The sequence below is a fragment of the Nicotiana tabacum genome, chromosome 1 (assembly GCF_000715075.1).
Source record: "Nicotiana tabacum cultivar K326 chromosome 1, ASM71507v2, whole genome shotgun sequence".
In the NCBI taxonomy this organism is placed as follows: domain Eukaryota; kingdom Viridiplantae; phylum Streptophyta; class Magnoliopsida; order Solanales; family Solanaceae; genus Nicotiana; species Nicotiana tabacum.
Genome location: NC_134080.1, coordinates 129,229,449 through 129,243,717, shown reverse-complemented (window position 1 = coordinate 129,243,717; position 14,269 = coordinate 129,229,449).

Below are 14,269 nucleotides of genomic sequence, written 5' to 3'. Positions count from 1 at the left end.
GATAATCAGGGAAGGGCTAACTATTAGAGTATAATCGTTAGAGGCTCTTTATGGACTATATCAAACAATAAATGAAGAACGAGTATGAAAGCAATAAATGAAGGAGGTAGCCTCGAGCGAGTAAGTTAAAGAGAAAAGAGAGAGAGAGTTGTTACTGCTCTTGTGTAGAATAGTTGGAGCAACAACAACCCTTTACAAAGTGATAGGAATCCCTTTTATATAGGAAGGGAAATCCTGTCATAGTACAAAATACATTAATAGTTAAGGCATGGAGATGGGACAGCTAGGCGCGACGCCTTGATACAGGCTCTGGGTAGGCTGACTTTGTCAGACTTAGCCGTGTGCCTTGGGAATTACCCATTTTACTCTAGCCTCAATCTATGTCCTCTTTAAGTCGGACCTCAACGAGCTCCGAGGGAGGGAACTCGGTCACAACTTCGCGTCCTCGGGGTCTCGAGGTGTTCTTCTGAAGTAACTCGATGCAAGAAATTAGGCCTCTGATTTTGCCGTATACAGATAGTCTCTGCGTTTCTCAGAATGAAGCGATGGGAAACGATTATGATGCCTGACTCCTCGGGCTTCCTATGATGATGTCATACTGATGATGCAATCTATGGCATGAATTTTCAGGATAACAGGACATTTCATGGGCTGGTCTTTTCGACGCCATCCAACGCATTGTCGATTCCCATTCTTTAAAGTGGCAGTACTACCATCAATTCAGTTCTTCAAGAATGCAGTAATTGCGCCCGCCGGTTAGTCTTCCAAAGATATTGATGACTGTGTTATTTCCCCCTATAAATGGGGGCATTCTGGCATCATTTTTCTATCCTAGTGACTTTCTTCATTCATTTACCCCCTCATTCTCGCCATTTTTTTTGTTAATCACCATGTTTGAAGTTCATGGCCTTAAGGTTGTTTAGTTGCGTTCCCACCATCTGGGCGATGGCCTTTTACCTGAGCTTCCCTTTGTTGAGCTAGATTATACCGTCTTGCCATCGTTGTCGTTGTTGTTATGATTGTTGTGAGCACGTGATTTTGCCCTATGAGAACTACTCCCAAAAATTCAAAATAAAATGGTTTTGTGTTGTTTGTGATTTATTTGTATTTTGTCCGTGCATGTTTATTTCTACTTTAATTAAGAAAAATTACAAAAATATGTGTTGCATGTGCATTTAGGATTTAATTTTACACTTTAGGAATTAATTAAACAATCAAGTTTGTTTTACAAAATGGAAAAAATATATGTACTTTGCATTTTTGCATTTAATGTCCGAATTGTATGATTTTATCTTTATTTGATATTTAATTTCGTGTGATAGCTATTATTAAGAGTTAATGTTTTAGTTAATTGTCAATTTTATAATTTAATTTGTATTTTTAGTTGAAAAGGAATTAAAAGAAAATGAAAGAAAAAAGAAGAAAAGAGTGAAAATTGGGCCAATTTCAATGCAAAAATCAGGCCCAAAATAGCCCCTTACTAGCCCAATGCTCGCCTGAAACCCAGTCCGCCCCAGCCTCTCCCCAAACAATGACGTGCTAGGCATGGAAATCTGAATCGTAGATTTCATTAGATCGAACGGTTCAGTCCGTCTCCAGCACCAACCAAACGATGCCGTTTAAATCATCTCCAAAAAAGCCGTTGATCTTCGTTGATCACACGGTCACAAATCCACCTCACAACCCGACCCGTCCATCCCAATAACCAATCCAACCCCAACACTGAACCAAACGAACCTGTTTCCCTTCCCCAAGTTGATCAGAACCCTCCATCACCCTTGATCCAACGGCCAAGATTAAACCACCCCCTCCATATATAAATCCAACCTCTCACCTCACACCTCCCCTAAGCCATACCCCTGTTCATCGTCTCCTTTAGAGACAAACCAAACGACCCTCTAAACCCTAGCCTCCCTGAAACCCTTTCGCCCGAAAGCTGGCGGCAACAACGCCGATGACCATGAAACCAACACCCATAGAGCACCTAACCACCCTCTCCACGAATCCCTTGCCTGTTTTGCTCGAATAAGACTGTAGCTTCTCGAATCTTCAATCGAAGATTCGAGCAAAACTTGAAACCCACCCCAACCAGTCCCAAACTCATACCAAGGAACCCCCTGACCACCCTCATTACGGATCTGTTAACCGTTGGCCTCGAATCAACCTCCAGCTTCTCGAATCTTCAATCGAAGATTCGAGCAGAACCTAAACCTACCCCAACCAGTCCCAAACCCATACCAGATATCTCCTTGACCTCTCTCGTCACCAAACACCCATTGGTTTGGTTCGAATCAGACCAGAAACGTTCGAACCCCAAATCGAACCCCCAAGAACCCTAGAAAACCAAAGGTTGAAGTTTGTACGAAGAAAAGGAATTTGGGTGTCCAGTGGACCTTAGTCGAAGTGTTCTCAGTTGAGAACACTCGATTAAGGTCCGTTCGACCCCAAAAAGGTCCGATTCAGATTCCAAGTCAGGATCGTCTAGTCTCCGAGTTGCTGAGGTATTTTCCTTTTTCCTGTTTGTTCCATTTTTGTGTTTGTTTATTCTGTTTACTTTGTTTAAGTGTAGCTTTATTGAATTTTTAGTTTTGTCGATTGATTCTATCTTTCTTCATCAGACCTTTTATTTGGTCCAATTTTATCATTGCTTCTATTTGTTGTCGATTATTATATGTTATAATTTGTGTAATCGGTTGAATAAGTGTCGTCGATTTGTCCGGTAGGTTTGAGTGTTAGTTTAACTTGATAGTAGTTTAATTTTGGTTTTGATTTCATGGTTCATTCTAGTTTGTTTCCCCTCCTTCTTCGTTTCTGTCCTAAATGTTGTGTTGAAATGAGCCTGTTGGTAGAGTTGAACTTAGAACTGAGCCTGTGGGTATATTCAGTTCGTCACATTGTTTTGAATTGCTTGGTCATTGGCAATGTTTTGATTTGCTTGGTCAGTCGAACTGCTTAGTCACAACTATTATTTTGGTTGTCACCTGAACCTAATGTGTCATTCCCTGTAAGGGTGTTCTGAGTCATTAAAAGCCTTGACCTTTATTTTGTTGCTATTTGATTCAAGCTTAAGCAATTGATGAATCGAATCCTACTGTTTAGGGTCTGAAATGAATCTGACATTGGTTTAAATTCAGTGTTGGTATGATAATGTCAACTAGATAGTAGTGAGTCATAAGGTTCCATTCAGAACTTAGGAGAATTAGTTATAGCTATAATTTCAGGGGCTTTAGGAGGGTATTTTGGGGTTTAGAAGGTCTGAAAATGTTTTAAGATGAGTGGGCTGATAGTAGGGTACTAAAGTACCATTAAACTAATGCAATTATTTAGTGCTAATGGGGAACAAAACATAATGGTGGAGGGAAGGTTTAAAGGAAATGGATTAAAAAATAGGTGTCCATACCTATTTGAATTTAAATAAAGAAAAGACAAGGGTAGTGGGGAACAAATGAATTAAAAAGAGGGAAAACATAATATAGCGGGGTTTGAGAGATGATGGGCAAAATTAGTTTAAAAATTCTGCCTAAATTGCTTTTGAGAGTTGAGGGGGCAGGCCTGCTTTGGGGTTTATATATAGAGTCATTTTTAGATAGAGGGAGGATCCGAAAAAATCTGAAGAGAGACCTGGATAGAAGGAAAAAAAAAATAGGAGGCGGTTTTTTTTAGTCAGTTAAAAGAAACAGTTCAGAAAGCTTGTAAGGATTCAATTCTAAGAGTGTTTGAATCTGAATCTAGAGTGTTAGGTTACTGTTTCATCAACCCTTTGAGCAAACCTTCAGTTCACTTTCAAATCTGGAGTATTTTGAGTAGTTTGAGATTCTGTTCTGTATCTGTTTAGTTAAGTCTGAATCCAGAACTAGATTCTGTTTCAAAGAACTGCGTCCCATGGTCTGAGTTTTGGGTTAAACTTGCTGCTGCATTGCTTGAAGTTCTTTTCCTGATTTTGGTTTGTTGTTGCTGTTGGTTTACAACATCTCTGGGTTTTTTTTCTGGGGCATTGATTGAGTCACTGCTGGTGGTGTAATGCTGTTGTATTGACTGCTACTAGTCTAATGTTGACCTCTTTCTCTTCTCATTATATAGCCATTTCCAGGTACATAATTGTAACCCTGGTCATTTGTAAGCTGAAAACATAAACATGAATATACATGAAGATTTGAAGCTTTAAGTTTGATCTAGCTTTTCTTCTAATTTGTATATTAGGATATCTCACTCACTAATATCATGTAAATGCCTGCGGGATGTATAACTGGACAGTTCTTGTAATGATCTAATCTGTGAACTTTCGAATGAACTTTATATCATGTATCTGCTCTGATCTATTTCGAATGTATAGCTGTAGTCAATAATATTTGGTTTGCTTTAGCTTGATTATTAGGTAGTGTATTTCGAATGCATGTCCGTTAGATTCCGGCCTAATAGACTATTTAATTAATACAACAATCTAATTGTAACATCAATGGCTTGAGTTTAGGATTAGGAATAAACATCTAAATTACCTCTTTCTAACTATTACTTTTCTAAAACCTGTAGTAATACACTTAATTAGATATAATCACTTCACATTTCTGCGTGGCAAATTGTTGAATATGCGTAGAATAACTTAAGTAAGTTTCATTAAATGTTTAGTTCGTTAAAAATTGGAAGAATGATGTGTTTGGTCGAAAAGAGATCGATAGCCCGTATCTAGGCGGATTGGGCCTTCACACTTGAATAAGATGGCCCAGGTCCTGTTTTTTTTAACACTACATTCGTTTGGACCTGGGCCCAGGTTGGTGAATAGATATGCCCGTCGGCGTATTTAGGTTCTGATTTTAAACGGGTGGTGTTCATGACCCAATTATAAAAGCTCTTAAACCATATAATTAACCAGGACTCCTCCTTTTATTTTAGAAACGAACTAAGTAGAACACTATAGATTACTTTAGGTTTGCCCTTTAATTAACGAACGAGATGAGCCTCGCCAAATAAAGCACCTAGATTGCGGGGCCCTCGATAATTGTATATATTAAAATACATAGATTTCGGGACAGGCCGTTTAGCGAGTTTCATGGCCATTTCCCAAAATAACCCCGCGTTAGTCTTTTTAGGCGCGTACTTTAAACAACATTACCTTCTTAAAAAATCTGGGTGCACATTTATGTGACCCAAATCCAAATCCCAACGGAGTCAAAATGTTTCGCTAATCACGGGTACATTGATTGTGACGTGGTTCGAGATGCATTTCCACGACGTTGCAATCCACGTTAAAAAATAATAATAATAAAAGCGGTTAAAAGTTAAAATTTGCACATAGGTTCATAATTGTATAAAAATCAGATAATTAAGCCGAATATAAGAGTTGAGCGACCGTGCTAGAACCACAGAACTCGGGAATGCCTAACACCTTCTCCTGGGTTAACATAATTCATTACTTAGATTTCTGGTTCGCGGACTGTAATACAGAGTCAATTTTTCCTCGATTCGGGATTCAACCGGTGACTTGGGACACCATAAATCTCCTAAGTGGCGACTCTGAATTAAATAATAAATCCCGTTTTGATTGTCCTTTAATTGAAAAAACTCCCCCTACGCCCCTGCGAGCGTAGGTGAAAAAGCAGGTGTGACAGCTCTGGCAACTCTGCTGGGGAAAAGAGAACCCAGAATCTCTGGTTCAGGGTTCAGAATTAGTGCTTAGATAAATTGTTATATTTGGCTTTGTTTATTATCTGATTTTTACATGTTTGGGCCTGATGTGCTAAATGCTGCTTTTACCACTTTGATATTATCTGAACTATATATAAACTCTGCCGAAACCCTTCTCCTCTTATCTCCGGGGATGTGCTTGCTGGTTGAGACTCCCTATTCTGTTAGTGTCATACCTTGAAATAAGAAATAGGCCGTACAAGTTACAAAGCTAGACGATCTCGCGGGTCCCCGGTACGTAGCCCCCTCCTCGACTCGAGTTGTACGCTCGGGTACACAGTCTAGAACAAATACCCAGGTTACAAACCTAGAATAACTCAGATTCATGCCGGATCCCTAGTAGGAACATTTGTTTGCATCATGTGCATTTGACTTTGGAGGCTCAACACAGGGGTTGAGTCTGTCTAGGACAGGTGTACCAAAACGACAAAAGACCATCCTGATGCATCCAACTTGCTACCTGTGCATTTGTTTGCTTCGGACTTGCATGCTGACCGGCTTTTGAATACTTTGAGGAAAGAGAGATAGATATGGTTAATCGCTTGTCCTGAAAAATCAATGTCCAAATAACGTCGAAACTCTATCGAATTTTTGAGAAAATGAAAAAAAAATGATTTTGTTAATGAAAAATGGATTTGTTTGCCATTAAAAAGAGGTTTGTTTTCAAAAGAAGTTTGTTTTATCTACCCGAACTACGTCGGTTTGATTCTCACCGGATGTGAGATACGTAGGCAACCCTCATCGGGTCCAACTTCCCCTTTTTTGCAAAATACACAGAAAATGTCAAAAATTTTAAGTTTCGTCATAAATAAGTCGGGTGACGCCGTTTTTGTCAAAATAGCGGAATGTTCCCAAAAGGGATGCCGGAAGGCTGACTTTGCATAAACGGCCACTTGTAGTCATTTTTTGGATTTTTGACCGGTTGATTCACCCAACCTCAAAATTTTCGTTCCCGAAGTGCTGAAAGGCCGTGTGCGGAACCAGATCTTCCTTTTTATCTGCGGAAAATTAAAAATTAGTTGATTTGTTGAGTCAAATAATTTTTATTTCATAATCACCTTAATAAATATGCAGGATGAGCACGATGCAAAATGAACCTTTTTCAATAATGACTAAAATCCCTTTCAAGTTGCAGCTATGGTGGGATGATTTAGGTGGTGAAGGGCAATATGAGGTCAAGAAATATCTAAAAGGTCTTACGGGTTTATTGGAAATCCAGCCTCAGGGGGATATCATAAGAGCTTTGGTCACCTGCTGGGACCCGGCACACAATGTCTTCCACTTCTCCGATTTTGAACTCACTCCGACTTTGGAGGAAATAACCGGGTACATCGGAAATGATGAAGTTCCGTTGAGGCAAAAATACTTGGTTGCTCCAAGAGCTGTCACTGTGCATCGATTTTTAGATTCGTTAAAGATACCCAGGACGGTCCATAACCCAGATTTGGCCGTAGGTTTTTGTAATCCGCGCTTCATATACAGCGTGGATATCACTCTTTTAGACCCTCACCGCCAGCCAAATACAGTGGACACTAGGATGGTTGCCCATTGACGAGGTCATCCATATGTCGGCAGCTAGGATCCACTTTTTATTGTTGTGATCAAAAGCATTCAGCCTTACGCGCCATATCGGGTTTTGAGACAACTCGGGAGATGCCAAACAGTGCCACAGGAGGAAGATCTTAGTGCTCAAGTAATTGAGATTAGCCATGACGGACAGTTCCCTGAAGCAAGAGTCCGTCAGATCTGGAGTGAATGCCAATGTTTAAAAGCAGATACTTGCGTGCAGGATCAGGCCAAAGGCGAAGTGGCGCTAGGATACCTTGCTTGGTACATGAGATAACTTGAGCACGAGAGGCCGGCTAAAAGACCCCATCTCCAGGAGTTCGTCCAGGAGTCGCAAGAATAGTGGGATTGGTTGGCTAAAGAAGAGAGTTACAGGGCAGAAATAGGCAAGCTGAGGCAACAGATTAGAGACCTGGAATTTGAAAATAGTCTGCAGGTTGATGCCGACCAGGGAGAAGAGAGCAAATTGGCCCAAGAAAACGAGGCGTTGAAAGCCCAAATCCGACAGATGAGGAGAAATTCTGACAAACAACAAAGGAGTCGGTCGGATGAGCGGTTAATAAAAGGGTTAAAAAAGGAAATCGATGAGTGCCGGGATGATTTGAAGAAATCTGAGGATACCATAGCACAACTCCAGGCAAAATGGGCAAAGAGAACATAAGAGCGCACACAGTACTTACAGCAGGCAAGGAAAGATCATGAAAGGACCATTGTCAGTCTAAAAAGGAAGGCGACCACCTTAGAGAGCGAGGCGTCTAAACAAGCCAAGGCTTTTGAAACCGAGAGTAAACACTGCTATAATCTAATGTCCTCGATGGAAGTTGAAATATAGCAGTTACGGAAACAACATCTGCATGATTCTCGGGTTTTGAAGGCTAGAGGTGATCAGATAGAACGCCTACTCCTAGAGAAAGACCAAACTAGGAACAAGATTCTGACTATTGCTCATGCTATTACCAGGAAATGTCGAGAGTGTGAAAACATGACCCGCACTACCTTCTTCTCGACGTTGATGATATTTGTGAAGAAGATCATGTATGAATTGGAACAGATGGAAAGAAACCTTACACCTAAACCCACGGCGAAGCCGAATGATGCCCCGCGGGCGCCAAAATTCAAAACTATAAAACATTCATAGTTCGAGTCTGTATTTTCCTTATCTCAGAGTCTGTTATCCGTCAGAATTTGTATTTCCCTTTTTGGCATAAGGTCTGTAGTCTGTATCAAGTCCGTCAATTTCCTTTCAAAAATGTTTTGCCTTGTAATAAAACGTTTTGCTAGTAAAGGTTGAAAAATCCAAAAATAGTGTCATAATTTTCCGCACTTGTGGTAGAACTACGCCCAGTCTGATTCATGCGGAGACATGATACGTAGGCAATCCACATAAGATTCGACCACCACTAAAAAGAAGAAAAAAAGAAGAGGCAAAGTGAATAAAAGAAAGGAAAAGAAATAAATAGAAAGAGAGATAAAGAAAGTTTCAGAAACACTTAAAACGAGGCACAAACAAAGTAAGCCGGAATGACGTATGCGGTCGAAGCAAAGACATGTTAGAAATGGTTAAACTGCCTAGGAACATTGCATCCCCAACGTGAAATTGCAATATGTGTTAAACTCTAACACTAACAAGTTTGTTGTTTATACCAGAGATTTCGACCCAGTTAGTTTGTTAGAACGTTCTGGCAGATTACCATTACCAAACAAGATCCAAAGGGCCCGTACTAAAAAGCATGACTAGTTCAGACCAAAGTGTCGAGGATGAAAGGACGGAGAATCAAATGCTGAAGGAGGAAATGGATAAGATGAGACAGGAGATGAAAGAAATGCAGCTGGCCTTAGCTAGGGTACAAAAAGAGCCTAACCCTCCCGTTATTCCCGCTCTCCCACTAGGACACACGCCGGAATACCCTCCCCCCGGACCTTCGACAAGCTTCCCCAGTCACCAATACTATCAGGGAAGAAATGCCTATGATCCCCAAGCTTCACAACCCAATCAGAACCCTCCTCCACCAAATGTTCCTGTTTTCGTGGCACCCCCACCAGCCACGCTGCAAAGATCATCCAGTGAGCCATTGTTTCAGGCTCACGATAACCAATATTACCTCCCTGAACCAACCTTCAAAGAACCCAAGCCTCATACTTATAATACTCACTTTGAGATACCGGTAGAGACTGAAAAGCCAGCTAAAAGCCCAGATCAAGACGAAGTGCTTCGAAAGTTTAAAAGCTTGGAGTAGTCCTTCAGGAATATCCATGGATTAGGCAACCAAGTCAGTGTGGCCTACAAAGATCTGTGCCCATTCCCCGACATTCAATTGCCGGCAGGGTTCAAGATGCCAAAGTTTGATCTATACGAGGGGCACGGTGATCCAATGGCACATCTGCGTGGTTTTTGCAGCAAGATGAGAGGAGCAGGTGGTAAAGATGAGCTGCTAATAGCTTACTTTGGTCAAAGTCTAAGTGGGTCTGCACTGGAATGGTACACAAGACAGGATCCAAGCAGGTGGTACACCTGGGACGATCTAGCACAAGCATTCGCAGGTCACTTCCAGTATAAGCTTGAGATCGTCCCTGACCGTCTCACATTGCTGAAACTTGAGAAGAAGCTGGGAGAGAGCTTTAGAGAATTTGGGTTCCGGTGGAGAGAACAGGCAGAAAGAGTTGATCCTCCGATGAGAGAGGGGGAAATGGTGGACTACTTTCTACAGACTCTAGAGCCAAATTACTTTGGTCACTTGGTGACGTCAGTTGGAAAATATTTCAACGAAGTAGTAAAAATGGGCGGTATGATTGAAGAGGGACTTAACTCCAACAAAATCTTGAGCTATTCGGCAATTAAAGTAACCACTCAAGCCATCCAGAGCGGCACGTGAGGTGCACTCGGAAAGAAGAAAAGGGAAGATGTCGCAACAGTCGAGGCAGGTACTTGGTCCAGATCCAGAGTTCCCCCCCATCACTACCAACCTAGACCCCATCACTCAAATTACCCACACATTCCATACGGCCCTCCACAGCCCTACTACCCACCACAAGAGCCACATTTCTCTATCCATCACGCCCAAACTTACACCAAGCCTCCGGCTCGCCCGCAATGGCGTGCGCTGGCTCCCCAAAATACATATCCACCTCCACAAAACACATATCCACCACCAAGGGCCTACAGGAATCCTTTGGGACCAGGTTTCCGTGGGAATCAGACTTTCAGGAATGAAAGGGTGCAGAGGCCGAGAACATTCACTCCGCTGGGAGAAACCTATACTACTCTATTCCACAAATTGAGGCAGTTAGGCCTATTGAGTCCTGTGGAGCCCAAATTGCCAAATCCCCTTCCCAAAAATCTGGACCACTTGGTAAGTTGTGAATATTGTTCGGGGGCTCCCGGGCATGATACTGAGAAGTGTTGGAAGTTGAAGACTGTTGTACAAGATCTCATTGACACAAATAGGATCGAGGTCAAGGAGCCAGAGGCACCTAATATCAATCAGAACCTGTTGCTGGCACACCATGAGGCCCACATGATCAAACTAGTACACGAAGGAGGGAAGCTTAAAAAGCCCTCACAAATGGTAATGATGATCCGTTCCAGTCCGAAAGAAAAGTTGATCAGTGGAAAAATGGTAGTACAGTCGAAAAGGGTAGAAGGCAAGCCAATGGTGGTGATAGGGAAGAGTTCGTCTGATGTTGCCAAGAATCCAGAGCCGGTCAAAGTAACGGTGCAAGGGATATCAAGCAAGCCAGTAGTCGTGAAGGGGGCATGCATAGGACCAGTTGTTATCGTGCCAGTAATGCAGTTGCCGATAATCAACGAGAAAGCTGTGCCATGGGGCCCTTTAATCAGTAAGGGGGAATGTACAGAACATAATAGAGCCCTTTATTTGACTGTGAAGTATGAAGACTCGGTAGTCACTCGAGTACTGATTGATAATGGGTCCAGTGCCAATATCTGTCCTTTGGCCACATTGAACAAAATGAAGGTCGATGGTGACAGGATTCACAAGAACAACATCTATGTTCGAGGGTTTGATGGTGGTGGTACAGACACAGTAGGTGACATCATACTTGAATTAACAATTGGTCCAGTCGAGTTCACCATGGAGTTTCAAGTGTTAGACGTGGCAGTGTCATATAATCTTCTGTTGGAGCGACCCTGGATCCACACCGCCAAAGCAGTGCCTTCTACATTACATCAGATGGTCAAATTCGAGTGGGATAGGCAAGATATCATAGTACATGGGGAAGACAATGCAAGCGCCGTAAGTGATACCATCGTGCCCTTCATAGAGACTGATGATGATAAGGGACCGTGGGTTTACCAGGTTTTTGATACGGTTTCAGTGGATAAAATTTCTGAAGGCAAGGACCTTCCACTTCCCATGATCGCAGCTGCGACTATCATGGTAGCCTCAGAGATGTTGAAAAACGGGTTTGTGCCAGACAAAGGTTTAGGGGTTGATCTTCAGGGTATTGTTCAGCTGGTTTCTTTGCCCAAAAATATGGATACATTTGGGTTGGGGTTCAAGCCTACAGCGGCGGATGTGAGGCGGGCCCGCAAGGTGAGGAAAAGAGTCTGGGTCCTTCATAAGCCAATCCCGTACCTATCCAGATCATTTGTCAGAGCAGTTATCAGAAAGTTATCGGTCCCGAAAGTTCTGGGACCACTGATTGGGCCAGATGGATATTTGAATGAGGGATTTGAAAGGATGTTCGCCGATGTTAACATGATAGAAGCTGGAGAAGGGTCCAGTAAGTTAGATGTACAGTTTGTGGGGACTAGGGAAAATATCAACAATTGGATGGCTACTCCCCTTCCTACCCGGAAGGAGTCTTGGTAGTGGGCTCTGATTTTTCTTTCTTTTTGGATTATTCCAGGGTTGTAATCTAGTTTTGTTTTGTATTCGGCAAAGTGTGAAACTCTGTTATCTCGTATTTTAATAAAGTGAAAGCTTTTTCTTCTTATTTTGTTTTAACTTTGTTTTCTTCTTTTCTCTTTCTGAACAGTTCTCTTTATATTGGTTCTAATGACATGGCATGCACACCGGATCTTCAACCTAGTCTAAAAAATCAATCTGATTCTGAACTAATTGTACAAGAGGTCGATTATGATGATGAATCGGAATACGATGAGGATGAAGCCTTCGAAGAGATAAACAGAGAGTTAAGCCAGTTTAAAGAGAAATCCAAGCCCAACTTAAATGACACAGAAGGCATCAATTTAGGGGATGTAGTTGATATCAAGGAAACTAAAATAAGCATCCACATTGCATCGAATATCAGGGAAGAACTAATCAAAACACTTATTGAGTTCAAAGACGTTTTTGCATGGTCGTATGATGACATGCCGGGGTTAAGCACGGATTTAGTGGTTCACAAATTGCCCATTAACCCGGCATTCCCTCCCGTCAAGCAGAAATTGAGGAAGTTCAAAACAGACATCAGTGTGAAGATTAAAGAGGAAGTAACCAAGTAGCTACAAGCAAAGGTTATTCAGGTCACTCGATATCCTGATTGGTTGGCTAATGTGGTGCCAGTGCCGAAGAAAGATGGGAATATCAGGGTGTGTGTTGATTACCACAATCTGAACAGGGCAAGCCCAAAGGATAACTTTCCATTACCCAACATCCATATCTTGATCGATAATTGTGCCGGACGTGAGATCGGATCTTTTGTGGATTGCTATGCTGGGTATCATCAGATTCTGATGGATGAAGAAGATGCGGAAAAGACAGCTTTCATTACACCGTGGGGGACTTATTGCTACCAGGGTAATGCCATTTGGTTTGAAGAATGCTGGGGCAACGTACATGAGAGCAATGACTACTGTGTTTCATGACATGATACACAAAGAGATTGAGGTATACGTGGACGATGTGATCATAAAATCCAAGCATCAGGGAGACCACGTAGCAGACCTAAGGAAGTTTTTTCAGAGACTTCGAAGGTACGATATTAAGCTCAACCCGGCCAAATGTCCATTTGGTGTTCCATCTGGAAAGCTATTGGGATTCATCGTCAGTCGGTGAGGTATTGAGTTGGACCCATCAAAGATCAAATCCATCCAAGATTTGCCACCGCCGAAGAACAAGATAGAAGTAATGAGTCTGTTAGGAAGGTTGAATTATATCAGCAGGTTTATTGCTCAACTTACAGCAACTTGTGAACCCATTTTTCGGTTACAGAAGAAAGATGCTACAGTAGAATGGACGGCAGAATGTCAGGAAGCATTTGACCAAATCAACGGATATTTATCAAATCCACCTGTGTTGGTTCCACTTGAGCCGGGAAGACCGTTAATTCTTTATCTAACGGTCCTGGAGAATTCGCTTGGCTGCATACTGGGGAAGAACGACATTACGGGAAGGAAGGAGCAAGCCATCTATTATCTCAGCAAGAAATTTACAGGCTATGAGGTTAAGTACGCTCAACTCGAGAAGACATGTTGCGCCCTAACTTGGGTGGCCCAGAAATTTAAGCATTATCTGTCATCATATACTACTTATCTCATTACACGCTTGGATCCACTGAAGTATATTTTAAGCCTATGCCTATAGGGAGATTGGCGAAATGGCAGATATTACTCACAGAATTCGACATCGTCTATGTGACAAGGACGGCCATGAAGGCCCAAGCATTGGCTGATCACTTGGCCGAGAATCCTATTGATGAAGAATACAAGCCCTTGAGGACGTATTTTCCTGATGAAGAAGTGATGCATATAGGTGAGTTGGAAATAGCCAAGGAACCAGGATGGAAGCTTTTTTTCGATTGAGCCGCAAATGCGAAGGGAGTTGGAATAGGAGCGGTACTTATTTCTGAAACAGGACATCATTATCCTATTACGGCTCAACTGCGTTTCTATTGTACCAACAACATGGCTGAGTATAAGGCATACATTTTGGGTCTACGATTTGCTGCAGACATGGATGTCCAGGACGTCTTGGTCTTGGGAGACTCGGACCTCCTGGTGCATCAGATTCAGGGTGAATGGGAAACAAGGGATTTGAAGCTCATACCATATCGACAA